The following is a 15,024-nucleotide window of genomic DNA, read 5'->3' as shown; positions in this document are numbered from 1 at the left end:
TTGGCACCCTGATAGTAAATAGTAGTGTATGTCTTTTTGGACCTTGGTTCTCAAGGGTATGTCCAAATGTTAGTGATGCACTGATGTGCCAAGAATAACCCTAAAAACACTAAGACAGACTGGTACAATTCCAAATATAAACTTTTCTAAGAACACATCTCATCTTTTATCATTTGAACTCTTTTCTCACATATGTGCACTTGTCTTCTGACCTTTTTCATTTCCTGACAGTCTGAAGCTCTGCCATTAGTAACAGCCACTACAAGTCAAAGTGTTACTTCCGTCACTGTTAGTTATGGATACCATCCAACTTCAAGATAACTAGAATTTTTGGTCTTTAGTCTTTTTTGGCTTCCTCAGTTTGGGGTCAAGAGGGCTCCTGTAGCAAATTACCAAGCATAGAATTGGTTGTTGAAATATTTCATTTCACAAAACCATGAACTCCCAGACCAACCTTGTTACTGCCATTTGTCACACGTTTACCACACGTGTCTGCTATCTTGAAAAAGTCATACCTCCCCTAAGTCCAATGTCATAGAACAAAACTGCTTTTCAGAAACCACACCAAAAATCTTCACAAAGGATATAGCAGGCTGAAGTCAGTTTTTACAGACTTTATTCTCTTAGGGTGCTGACAATCTGTGAGAGCAACTAAAGCTGAAAAAGGTCTTTCCTGCCTTTCTACCACTGGTGCTGCAGCTGTTAGCACTTCTGGTGTCAAGGTACAAATGTCATGAAGGTACTGTCAGTAAAGTAACAGCCATGAAAAACAGCCTGACAGTCTGGCTCACTGCCAGAGTCCCTAATTGTCTAGTTATACACTGCTAGGAGGTGGACTTCTGTTATCACTGTTCCCTCCAATTGCTCTTAATTGAAGCAGGGGGATTTGCTTCACATCAATGAAATTAAAGGATTTTTTTTACTCTGTTTAAGAGAGTAATTTCAAAACTGAAGACTAACTGAGGTGCTTATAACATCATGCTTAAGCCTTCTGTAATTCATATACATGTGTGTCATGGGAGGAAATGACTTGAATTAAAACCGTTCCATAATTCCTCACCCCATAGTTTTCCATGGAGAAGAGTACATTTGAAAATTTAAAATAGAAGAGAGATGTAAAACATTTGAATGCCTAGTTTGATAACTATATGTTTTCTAATTACAGAAAATTGCCCAAGTATAGGAAAATGACTGACATTAATAGATAATTCTAGAATTTAGTACAAAAATGTATAAAGAATTTTAATATATCATGTCTTGTCTAAACTCTGTGACTTAATTTTGGTACAATACATAGTAACAAAGGGGCAGTAGGAAGATGCCTTTCTTTAGGGAGTCATACTGTTGACTAGGGATTTGAGTATTGACAAACTGTGTGGCATCATCAATTACTTTCTGATTTGCAATTATCACCAGCTTTAATCTTGTATATGGTAATTTAATAACCTATTTGTCAGTGTCTACAGGATGCCCTTGGCCTTGGAGAAAAGCTTGTAGACACATTTCTGGGGACATCTGTCACCAGAACACATAATCAGAAAATAGGAATAGCCCCTCTAGAAAAAAATGGCATATGCTTCCTTTTACTATCCAATTAAAAAGACAAATATCACAGACATTACTTTCCCAAGTTCACATTTCATATTTATATACACATGTCCCTACATTCCCACAAGGTACACAAATTCATTTACTTCTGTACCATTTGTACCATTTGTACCGTTCTATGAAAACTGCTTTGCTAAAGTTATAGCAGCCTGATAATTAAACTATGAACTAAACTATGAATTAAACTATGAACAAATTACTGGCTTACAGTAGATAATCAGTACACATGCTTCACTGTCTAATTACCAACATCAGTAGCCCATTTCTAGGTTTTATCTTCCAAAACTCTAAGGGTCTAATCAATATACCCATATAGACATGTTGCAGGTCCCTCAACCTTATTATTTTCGTGTCACCACATAACTTCAACTTTTTCAATATTACCCATTTTCCTATGGCTTTTTCATCCATGTAGTTACTTGGGGGAAAAACAACAAACAAAATAAAACAAAATATAAAGTACTATTTTCCTTGATAGATATTTAATTTTTTTTACATTGATTTATTTTTGAGAGACTAGACAGACAGAGCATGAGTAGGGGAGGGGCAGAGAGCGAGGGAGACACAGAATCTGAAGCAGGCTCCAGGCTCTGAGCTGTCAGCACAGAGCCTGATGTGGGGCTTGACCCACGAACTGTGAAATCATGACCTGAGCTGAAGTCGGATGCTTAACCCACTGAACCACCCTGGTGCCCCTCCTTGACATATATTTTTACCCCAACTTTTCCAACTAATATTTCACTATATTCTACAATTATAACTCAGAAAATGTGCCAAATCTGAATCCATCTTCAATACTGAAGTTCAGCCTGGGGTTTCTTTCATTAGGCAATAGCAGTGGCCTCCTAACACTTTTTCCTGTCCCTCTTCCTTGCTCTACTTCAATTTGTTCTGTCCTTTAAACTATAATCTGTTTGCTTCTTTACAGACCTACAGCACCACACTTATGAACAGAGGCTTTTTTAAGGCTTCCCTTTGCCAAAAATTAGTGTTCAGAAACCTTTTGCTGAGGCTGATTATACTCTTTTCTTTCCAACTCCATTATCTGACAGTCTCTATATATCCAGTGGAATAGTCACTAGACCAAATGCTTTTGTTAGAGTAGGCAGGTAGTTAGGTTCTAACAGGATACCTGGAGGTCAGCATTGAAGAATTATAGCCAGCTGTGGAAGGTCAGAAACTTATCCTAACCATATTCCACAAGAAACTGGATCAAACCAGACAGGCTCAAAATGGCACATGCCATGACAGGAAACCCCTGGCTATATCAAGAAAGAAAAAGTGAGAAACCTGCTTCCTTCCCCAAGTAATGAATATTCCAACCCTAGTTAACAACAATCTATAAAAGATAGAAATCCAGCCCCTGGGGCACACAGCATATGCTCCTACTTGCTGCATGCTCTCTTGCTCTCTTTCTCATTCCTTTACCTGCTCTTATATCTCCAGAGTATGCTTTTCACTTTAATAAACTTTCCTGCTTGTTAGTCATTCATTGTGCTACGTGTCTGTCCTTGAATTCCTTCTTGTGACAAGTCCAAGAATCTTCAGCGAGTCCTTCAGTTCTGGCTGGGTTGAGGCCTCAGGGCTTGAGGACTTCCCAGTTCATCCAGCAGCATCTTTTTGGTGACCAGGAAAGAACAAGGTAACAGCAGGTTGCACAACCCTCTTCACTGGTGAGTCTCCAACTCTTGCCTCCCCTGGCTGGGGAGTTGCTTAGTCACTTTTCCTTTTTTTTTTTTTTTTTTTTTTTTTAACTCTTTCTTTCTGATCTGTCCAGAAACAGGACAGTCTGGTAGCATTTATGAGAGACTGATTTTCAGCTCTGAAGAATAAAGAGACACTTGTTCCTTCCCACTGAAAGGTGTTCTTAGGTGAGTAAGGGCCCTGGGGAAATATCTGAAGTCATTCCTCTAGATATGTAGCAGTTGTACAGGGAACTCCTTCTCAAGGTAATTAATTTCCAGCTCACCCAGGGACACACATATAAGGATTGATCATCTAGTGCTCCGAGCCCCCCTGGATGTTTTAAACGTCCAGTGGGTGAAACTGAGACACGTTAAAGAGTGCTTCACTCATGGAAGTAACACTCACAAGCACCACACCGAGATCCACTACACTAATCCCTAGGTGACTGTCCATTATTCCCAGTCTGTCTCTATCTCATCAGAAATATTTCTGTGGATCTTTCCCTTAAGTGTTAGTGTCTTGTGCTATTTATCTCATCTTTTCTGACCAACTATGTTTATCTGCTCTCTCTGACAACTGCGGAAGTGGGACAGCTCAAGGCTAATATTGGGCAAATTGAATGCTTTGGAGTTCACTGTCAAAAGTGAGAGTGGCAGAGGCTTGCCCTTATGCTGTGCAGTGTCCAGAAGTTCTATTCCACGTCTCTTGGGTATGAGATGCTGTGATCCCCCACCATCACCATGCTTCCTCTCACACCTACTTCCACATTCTCCTGTGCTGGTGGTGGGGCAAAGAAACCAGCAAGGTGTTCTGCCACCTATCCCAGAGATCCTGTAACTAACAAGTTATAAGGCATTTTACTTCCTACCAAGGGATCCTGCCCAATGAGATTTTTCCCTGTGGGTTTGCCTCAGTTCACCACTTAATTGAATGCCATTCACCCCAAGCAATTCAGGGATTCAGAGAATTGGAAAATAGAGGTTGATTCTACCTGCACTAGTGGCAAATTAGAAGAGATCAAAAGATTTCTGTGGGTCTGACAAGAAATATTTTAGACCATCAAAGGGACCCCTATCCCTGGCTGCCATTATTTGTCACTAACTGTTGAGAGGCCTGCCAGAATGAGGGGAATGAAATATTCAGAGATCTTGGAGTCAAGATGATGTCCTCTCCCAAGGAATGCACTCTACGACCTCAGAGTTACTTATGGGACATCATTTTTATCATTCTTGTTGAGGGGTTTCAGGAAGGCTGACACTCCTAGAACTGCAGTGCTGAGATGAGGTACAGGCCCTGGGACACCAGGTCATCACAGGGCATGCTAGCCACTGTGATGTGATGAATGGACAGCAGGCTGGGGATGGGGATGCCCCCAGTCCACTCACCATCAAAACTCTCCAAGAGAATTCCTAATTAAGGCCCTACTGATATCCTAGGACAAAATCAGCTCCCCTTGGTATAATAGGACTCTGGGCTTCATTGGGGTTATCAAATGAAGATCTTCTATTGGGGTTCTCAGTAGAGGGTTGGAGTACCCTCTTGAAAATGATGGGAGCCCAGGTTATTTGCTCCTTTTTATAGGAGTCAACTCTCTCCCAAAGACAATGAAAAATTCCACCTATGCCTCCAAAGATTTTCCCTTAAGGTGTACCTTGAGACACTAGGATCAGCTCCCATTAAAAGGCCTAAAAAAAGAAAACAAAAATTGCTTTTTGGCCAGATTAAATGCCATCTTAGTGCAGGGGAGACTTCTGTCTCTTAAGGAAACTCCTGTTGATTGAAAGAAAGGATGAGCGGGTGTTCCCTGTTCGGGAGGTGCACTAGGCCAAAGAGGTCTGCAGGTGAGGGATGCCCATCTGAACCTGGAATGATAATTTGAGGGAGTCCCTTTCTATCCAAGGCAATTGTCTAGGGGTTCAGCAGGGATGTCTCTAGCTCAGGTTACTGTCACTGTCTATCTTTCCTTTAAGTGGATACCCAATCCTAGATCCCATCTGACACTCCCTTGAGGTACATCTTGAGAAATTAGGACCAGTTTGACCCTGATGACTCCTATGCTTAACTTTCCAAGTGTCCTTCTTTTGTAACACTTCCCAAGTGTGCTTCTATTGGCATGAATATAAACTAGAGGATGGGAATATCTGAAAAAAACAAATAGTAGTCTGAACTATAACACCATATTACAACTTGATCTCTTCTGTATAATGGGCCAAAATTTCATATGGTTAGGCCTTTATGGCCCTGTACCAAAACCCTGATCTGTCCATACTCCTTAGGAAGCTGAGGATTCCCTTCTCTTCACCTTCTTCCCCTCTTTCCATCAATAGGCCCTTCTACTTCTGTTATTCTGCCCTCTTATCTGTGTTTTGACAAGTTCTCTATGTGCCTTCCCTTTGTCTCTCTTATAAACAGATTGCTGCCAAGATCCTATAAATAACCTACTTCTATTTTTCCTGAGTCACTCGTCTCCTCTTTGTTTGCTTCTTCTTTTCTGTGTCAGACTGAAATATATCTTGAGAGGAATGGACAAATGTTGCCTGACTCTTATTGTTTGTGGGGTTTTCTCCTTCATTAGTTTCCTGGGTTATGATAATTGGAGCCAATTGTCTTATTAGTCACCTTGGGATGGGGACTTTAAGGAATATTCCAAGCAGCTGCTGAAACTCGTTTTGTTTCAGGAAGGTGCCCTGTCTTCTCTGGCCCAACATGAATTGCCTATTTTCATTTTTTTTTTTAAGGTATCTGTACATGTGTCTAAGATGATGAGCTTTAGGACCAGGAGTCCTTTTCCTCTGCCCTCTGTGCTTTTATTCCACTCCCGCCTTGCTGTTTCCAGCTCCCTCTCCTCCTGTCTGGGCACCAGCATGCTCATGGCTCATGCATAATGGGCTCCTATACCATCTTCAGTGCCTCTGGCACCATTGTCCCCTGTTCCTCCTACACTTGCTACCAAGGAGGAAAACAAAACAAAACACCCCAAGCTGATGGGTTGCCTCCTTATGAGGTTCAAACTGAAGCACCAAATCAGCATTAAGGGGCCCAAGAGTTGCCTTGGACTTAAACCACCCACTTCAGATTTCCACATAGGAGCTCAAGTAAAATTGGCCATAGGGAACAAATTACTTTCTACTGAAGACAGTATAGCATATTTGGTATTAATGCTAATTTAAGCCTGTTGACTTAATTAAAATAGACATGTCTTTAGAGTTATCAGAATTAAAATAAAACTTTTATTCTACCAAGTTTTACTAAAGATTGAATAAGCTCATGTTATCTCTGTTGCAATTTGTCAACAAAAAGATGACTTAAAATGATAGATAATTTTGTCTGTCTTGTAACATTTTATGGGTAATTGATAAGAACAAGCAGATTGAGTAAATACAAAGATTTATAGCTTTCAAAATCTTCAGTAATCTGTAACTTTAAAGCTTTGCTAAGTTGGGGCACCTGGGTGGCTCAGTCGGTTAAACATCTAACTTTGGCTCTGGTCATGATCCCGGCGTTTGTGAGTTTGAGCCTCACATCTGGATCTCTGCTAACAGCACAGAACCTCCTTAGGATCCTCTGTCCCCTTCTCTCTGCCCATCCTCTCCCCACCCCCACCCAAAATAAGTAAACATTAAAAAAAGGATTAAGTTTTGTTAAGTTAAATGACAAATTGGATTGATTTCACTAGATATCTAAGTCTTTTATTAAAAAAAATGAAAGCATTGATTACTGAATATAAGTTTGTCTGCTTTTGGCTTATTATTGCAAAGAAACTGAGGATACTTGGGTTTATTAACAAATATTCCTTATGCTTTATTGAAAGATTGTACTATTGAAAAATATTTGGCTTTTGAATTTATGAAATGTATTCATAAACTACAGTTCTAAAAAACTCTGGTGTAACAAACAGTTCACAATTGGTTACTACTTAATTTTCACTGGAGACTGAGGTTTCTAAGAATTAAAATTCTGGTAAATGTAATCAACACTGATAGAAATAAGGGAAGTAGCTCTATATGTAGGAAAAGTCAGATGCATTTTTGATTAAAAAAAGGTATAAGGAATGGAAATACATTCAGGGGAAAAATCTAAATAAAAAAGAAAATTGTAGAAGGTTAATTAAGAAAAACTTTAGAAAATAATTTTTTGTGTGGTCAGAACTAAGATTGTAATGAATGGATTTTAAAAGTATACTGGTATAAAAATGAGATTCAGCTTTTCTCTCTATTACAAAGATGAAGTTTTCTTGGATGTTCTCCTGATCTCAGTAAGAAATTGCAAACAAAAATTTTTTTTTTCTGCCCAGAAAACGAAAGTTTCTATGTTTTGTCTTTATCAGGTCTTTAATTACTTAAGAAAACTGAAGTTTCTCAATATTATATGAGCCAAGTTTTGTTAACAATTGTATAATTTTGTATAGAATCCCTTAATGCCACCTTGGTTAAATATAAATATTAAATTTATAATTATCTTTATTCCTACTTAGGCCTGTGCTTTAAAACCTTCTGAAGTTTTTATGGGGCGCCTGGGTGGCGCAGTCGGTTAAGCGTCCGACTTCAGCCAGGTCACGATCTCGCGGTCCGTGAGTTCGAGCCCCGTGTCGGGCTCTGGGCTGATGGCTCAGAGCCTGGAGCCTGTTTCCGATTCTGTCTCCCTCTCTCTCTGCCCCTCCCCCGTTCATGCTCTGTCTCTCTCTGTCCCAAAAATAAATAAACGTTGAAAAAAAAAATAAAAAAAAAAACTTTCTGAAGTTTTTAGACAAATTTCCCAGGATTTGAATTCTAAATGAAATCTTTTCTACTAATTAGGCTTGTTCATTTGGTATGTTAAGTTATTTGGAAAGCGTTGTCAAACAAATGATAATACATCTCCTTAGGTTGTATTGGAAGGGTAAATGCTATAACTATTCTAGAAATTATATGAAATTCCTAAAGTTTTAATATATTCTGGTATAAGGTCATCACTTGACATTTTAATTATTAAAAGGTTATGTCATAGAAATATCTAGATTTCCCTGTCAACTGCATTACAATGGACTCTCATCAGATCTTTAACCATGTCTATTTCTGAGGTTTTTATTTTTTTTTATCATCTATAGTTATTGTTCTTATCCTCTTGTAAAATGTGTTTCATCTTCAAGGAGATTCATGAAAAGGAATTTCTAACAAATACAGGTTTCTGATATCTCTAAGATCATAAAACTCAACTGGGTAGTAATTTCTGGAACTAAGGGGAAAGCTGCATGCACACAGAACAGGAATTAATAACATAGCACTGAATGAATTGAAGAAGATGATTATTGCTTTTTATGACTCTTGTTTGAAACATTGTTGGTTCTCTAATGTTTGCTTTTCCAGATTGAGGAATTTTTTTCTTAAGATATTTATGACTTACAGAAATATGATAAGATATCCCTTTGTGAACGAATTCAAACATTTAGCTTTGCTCCCTACCCGAACCCTCTGAGATTCAGAATATTCTGGGTGAATATTCTTTATTTCATATCAATATAATTATTTGCATAAGGTCAATGCGGATCTGTTATCTTTGTAACAGGATATTACTGGAAATTGATTATATTACCAAGTCTTTGACTGGAATGTCATATTTGAGAGAGACAAGCACAGACTCAGATATGACCAGACAGCTATAAGGAACTAAGGTTGACTTTGTGGAGCCCATTGGAAATATTGGCCTGATACTGCTTACAGAGTTCCCAGCAGCCTTTTCAGATGAGTGAAGACTGTCACTTCCTGGCAGGTGCACGAACCTCATGATATTTTGGGGACCTCAAGAAGAGGAATTCACCCAAGTCTATATGTGTCACAGGCAAGTCTGATGACAACATTTGGCTTGGCTCTGGCTTTAAGAAGCTATTAAAACTTCAATCTGGAGATTCTTTATGAAAGGTTCTAGCAAACCAGATTTTTAAAACTTATATGACCAATCACTATTCTTGCTGAGTTTATGTAAATAATTGGGCCAGGTTTGTTAAAACTGGACTTGTTTTACAATGCGTTAGTCTTAATTTGTCTCTCTTTAATGGAAATGAGCGTGATTTCAGAAAGAGAAAATGTTTCACTAACATTACTAGTATCTTTGTACATACTAGATTTTAATACTATTTACTATAAACTAGACTAGACTCTAAATTTCTCAGGTTTCCTCAAATATCTGGCTATATCTCTCCAACTTTCCAATCTTATTCCATTCTCTTGACTTAAGGTCATTAAAAACGAAAGTGCTTTTTTTTCCCCTGAAGCCCTGAAAACTGAAGTTGGACAAATTGAAGTCAACTTCAAAGAAATTGCCATAAAACTCACATATAGACCATCTTTGTACCTGTTGCTGTATGGGACATTCAAAAGGATCACCCAGAGGGGTGCCTGGGTGACTCAGTCAGTTAAGCATCCTACTTCAGCTCAGGTCATGATCTTGCAGTTTCTGAGTTTGAGCCCTGCATCGGGCTCTGTGCTGACAGCTCAGAGCCTAGAGCCTGCTTCAGATTCTGTGTCTCCCTCTCTCTCTGTCCCTCGCCTGCTCACTCTCTCTCTCTCTCTCAAAAATAAAAAGACATTTTTTAAAAAAGATCACCAAAGACATTGGAATTACAAGCCAGAAAAACCCATCTAACTACCGCTGCCTGCCCCCACTCCATCTGAGGATGCTTTGAGACTGAGATTTAGAAATCTCACTGACAGCACTTGAGACTCAGACACTGGGTTTATAATTTGCTCCAACCATTAACCTATGTTTTTCTTTTGTCTCCATAGTTCCTGTTAGTAATTACCTGATTTCTTGCTAAACAAAACAAAGTCTATATGACAGTTAACACCAACCACTACACCTGTATTAACTTCTCCTGTGAAGCAAGAATACATATAAATAAGTCTGCAAGTCACTTTGCTACAAAAGGCCCTTCACTACATTCTTATAAAAATATGAGCACATCATGCTATGTATGGATCAATTCATCTGGAGAGGTTTAAGAAAGCCTTCAGGTCATTGTGACAGTAACTAACTGGACAAAGGTTCCCCATAAACCCACCCTACCTTCTCCTCCTGGTGGGACTCCTTGTTCTACTGGTTTCCAGACCTTTTATGGTTATATCCTCTTTTTGGACCCTTAATAGAATACTCCTTATTCTGATGATTGGACTTTGTATCCTAAAGTTACTAACAGAATTTATTTCCTCTTGCTTCAGCCAGATAAATCTTCAGATGGTGGTCCAAAGCAACTCTGAAACAAATGACCATCAACACACACCAGACTGAGCCACAACTTCCTTTTACTCCCCATTGTCCATCCAGACTCTCTAAAACTTAGATAGCAAGGACTCCTTGCAAGGGCTTCAGGCAGAATCAACATCCCATATTAGCATGAAGTAGTTACTGAAGATGGAGCATCACCCACTTACCCTTAAAAGATTTTAAGGACCCAGAGTCCTTAGGTGGGTGTGTGTGTGGGGGGGGTGATACTAGAGTCAGCCATTAGTTAGGTTCTAACAGGATGCCTGGCCGTCAGCTATTGGGAAGGTCAGAGGCCTGTCCTGGCAGCACTCTAAGGAGGCTGGATCAAACCAGACAGGCCCAAGATGGAGGATGCCCTGATAGGATACCCCTGACCAAATCAGGAAGAAAAAGCAAGAAACCCTGCTTCTAGCCCCAAGTAATAAAGGTCCTGCCCCCTAGTTAACAACTGTCAAAAGTAGTGCTCTTTCTCTCTCTCTATAGCCCTCATATCTTGAGAGTGTACTTTTCACGTTAATAAACTTTCCTGCTTGTGTTACTCATCCATGGTGCTACATGTCTGTCCTTGAATTCCTTCTCATGACAAGGCCAAGAACCTTCAGCGACTCCTTTGGATCTTTCTGGATTGAGGCCACAGGGCCTACGGATTCCCCAGTTCATCAGGCAACACTTTCATTCTTCCGTGATGTTAAGTGTTCTCTTCATTCTGCCTGGAATAAACATCAACATCGTCCCCACCCTTTATTACCTCATTACTCAGGGTGTGGTCTTCAGAACAGCAACACAAGCACTGCCAAGGAGATTGTTAGAAATGCAGAATTTCAGGCCCACCCCATGTCACTGAATCAGAGTCCCCAATTTTATAAAATCCTAACCTTTATTATACATGACAAATATTATCATTTCCATAAAGCCACTCTTTTTTTTTTATATTTTCCCAAAATATTCTTTCACACTGACTGTGGTGCACATTCCTAAAACATTATGGATGTAATTAAATTTGGACACCTCCACCCTTCTTGTCTTTCTCTAATTTCTCCTTTTTTCATTCTCTTCCCTCTTTTCTTTTTCCACTCTCCTTCACTTCCTGCTGTCAATTAATAGCAGCAATATTAATGGATATTGTGTTAACATATTCTTTTGGCTGTGTTGCCAATCCATGACTCAGTTTACTTCCACCTTGAATTTTCTTCCAATCTTGCTCCACTGAAGGCTGACTTTTCTTTTTTTCTTTTTTCTTGGCCCAGAAATTACTCTTTCTTGCTGTTTGATGATGAAAGTGAAGCTAGTATTTACAAGCAGAGTCACCACTAAACCACTGAACACAGCTATTTGCAATAAGATACCGTAAATATATACTATATACCATGCTTAGTCTGATCATATCCATCTTTATGGAATGAGTGAAAGAGCAATTCAGATTTCTTCATGTGGGTAAAATAATAGTATATACTCTTGCTATCAAACTGTATAGTTGCTAGATTTTTTAAAAGCAACTGGATTGTTGTGGCAGGGCACCTGGCTGACTCAGTTAGTGGAGCATGTGACTTTTGATCTTGGGGTTATGAGTTCAATCCCCATATTGGGTGTAGAAATCAGTTTAAAATATTAAAAAAAAAAAAGAAAAAAAGAAAAAAGAGCAACTGAATTGCTAAAATATTTCAATTGCTTAAAATATTATATAAAGCATATATATGCACCCATTCCACTTGGACTAGTAACAGTTTCATTAATTAAATAAATGAATGATTATTCAGAAAAATCACGTGACATGAATTTTCATATATGTAATGTTACCGATCAACTATACACACTTTCAAAACTAGCATCACTCAATGTGTTGAATATATGTTCACTACCTGGATCTTGCAATTTGCTTGTACATGGTCAAATGGCTTTAACATATCACCTAATTCTTACCCCTTTTTGGCTAAAATGGTTTCATACCTACATTCTGATTTATGGACCCAAATACTACCAGCAAGACAATCCACCACTCTTTTTTACATTGAGCCCAAAATATGATTATCCCAGAATATCTTTTTATGGACAAATTCCTTATTAAGTCATTAAAGTCCAAGTCATGACCAAGGCTAAAGTAATATAAAATTATGGCACATTTTTGGGGTGCCTGGGTGGCTCAGTTGGTTAAGGATCCAACTTTGATTCAGGTCATGTATGGGAAATAAGTTTAAGAATTCTGTACCCTTGCACCAATGGGTTAACAAGGCTTAGGGCCAAAAGCTGCCGCAGGGTAAAAGTGGCCAAAGTTAGTCATTAAGTAAAACAAGGCTTAGGGTGGAAAGCTGCTTCCTCAGCAGGAACATATCCAAGAACATTTAGAGAAGGAAAGCTGATACAGGCGAAGACCCCCAAGGTTAGTTAGTGAAAAGGGTGCCTTATTAGCCTTGAGGCAGCATGCTCCAGCAATCTTAAACTTTGGAGGTAACAGCTACTTGGCTATATTGCCCACAGAGAAACACTGTCCATCTGGCGTCTAGTGCCAATATAAGATTGTGCTTTAATCTCAACTTCTAACGCCCCCCACCCCCAATCCTTTGCTTCTTACATACACAAGTTAATAGTCACTATCTTACTGTTTTCTTCTGCACATTCACCACATATGTAAACCTTCAGAGCTCAATAAATACGGAGACAAAACCCCTATTCAGGGCTCTTTTCTCCTTCTGGACATTAACCTCTCTCGTTTTCATATCTGCATCTGCTCTCTCGCTGGACAAGAGAGAACCCCAGACTCATAGTCTGCAACAGTCATGATTTCGTGGTTCATGAGTTCAAGCCCAGTGTAGGACACTGTGCTGACAGCTCAGAGTCTAGAGCCTGCTTCAGATTTTGTGTGTCCCTCTCTCTTTGCCCTTCACCTGCTCATGCTCTCACTTTCTCTCAAATATAAATAGATAAATAAACATTAAAATTGTTTTTTAAACTATGGCACATTTTTGTAAACACAGTAACTTCTAATCCAGATGTAAATTTTTAGATTAAAGATTTGCTTTTCAGTTGTTTTGATTATTATATATAAGTTAAATGAACTTTTTAATCAATAAATACAAAATTAGTGAGTATTAATTTCATGTGAATTAATCAGTCTTGAAAAAGAAACAAATTTTTCTTTGAAAATGTACACTTGGAGGTTAAGTAAGGTGCTTTATATTATATACAGGGTCTGTGTTCTGTGGTAAATTAAATTCACCTAAGCAGGAAGGATCCTCTTAAAATCCTAAATAAATCATTTGGTCCTCTCATTCAACAGGTGAGAATTTTCTTGCTGTTTCAGTGTTAACACCTCAGCACATTTTTAGCTGTCTATAAAAGGCTTGAGTCTAGAATAAATTAATGGAGGGACATGTTGATCTTAGAAATTAAAGATTCAAATAAAAATGTATTGAAAGTCACCTTTATAACCAAAGTGAAAATCTGTGTCAAAAGACAAATAATTCAAGCTAAAAATGGGTCACAATGATTTACATATTTCAAGTTAATTTCTTTTCACTCCTGATAATGACCTACATTTATGAAATTATTTTACTAGTGTGATCCTATATGTTGATTGTTAAACTTTATTTGGTTTATATTTGATCTCTATTCACTGAGCTTAGTATTCTAGAAAAAAGAGTAGAAAACAACATCAACAAAAATCTTGGAATCTTGGATAATGTGATGATGCCTGAGAAAAAGCCTAATCTGTCTATAAATTAGGTGTAATGTGATTCCAAATAGCTCTGGATGCTCCGCTTCTTTTATCTATTTCTTCTGCTCTCTTTCTACTAAAGTCACCCTTGTTTTTCCAAACTGTGAATACAATGAGTTTATTCATTAAAATCTTATCACCTCTCAATGGAAGACCTGAAATCCCATCTCCATTGTTTTAATTGCTTTTTGCCATTTAATTGTTGAAGGATTTAGAACTAATGCCTTAATTTCTCTGAACTCTTTTTTCCCCTATTTACTATATATGATCTTTGAGAATATAGTAACAATGGTTAATATTTATTGAATACTTATTAAATGCTGCAGAGTATTCTTGACACTTCACATACACTATTTGAACTCTCTCTCACAATGATCCTATGCAGAAAGGCTAAATAATATTTGCCAACACCATATAATTCAATGTAGGTAAACTGGGTAGAGCCATTTTCTTAACTTTCTGGTTATACTTTATTGCCTCTGCTGAAGGAGAAAGGATATTAAAGCAGAAACTATTATGTATCATATGGAAGGAAAAAATGTATTTCCTGAACTTTACACATTGTGTGAAACACTATATCTAATGTTCGCAGGGATATCATAAAGATAATCAACATCATAATCTATAACATATAAGGAATTCAAGACTCACAGAGAGACGATATAATTTACTTCAGGTCAGAAAGAAAGTATGTGGCAAGATCATTTTTCAAAACAACCTATGTTGTCTTTAGTGCAGGCACACATCATATTATATATATATATATATATATATATATA

At 38.1% G+C, this 15,024-nt stretch overlaps 1 protein-coding gene across 2 annotated transcripts in view; it reads right to left on the bottom strand.

Moving 5' to 3' along the window:
* Positions 1 to 15,024, bottom strand: part of CNTN5 (contactin 5) — a 1,407,026-nt gene that overhangs the window by 1,096,806 nt on the left and 295,196 nt on the right. The gene's annotated exons all lie outside the window — the stretch shown is intronic.

Source organism: Herpailurus yagouaroundi, unplaced genomic scaffold (genome assembly GCF_014898765.1).
Source record: "Herpailurus yagouaroundi ecotype Mexico unplaced genomic scaffold, PumYag 180, whole genome shotgun sequence".
Classification (NCBI taxonomy): Eukaryota; Metazoa; Chordata; class Mammalia; order Carnivora; family Felidae; genus Herpailurus; species Herpailurus yagouaroundi.
This window is presented reverse-complemented; position numbering and strand designations above follow the sequence as displayed.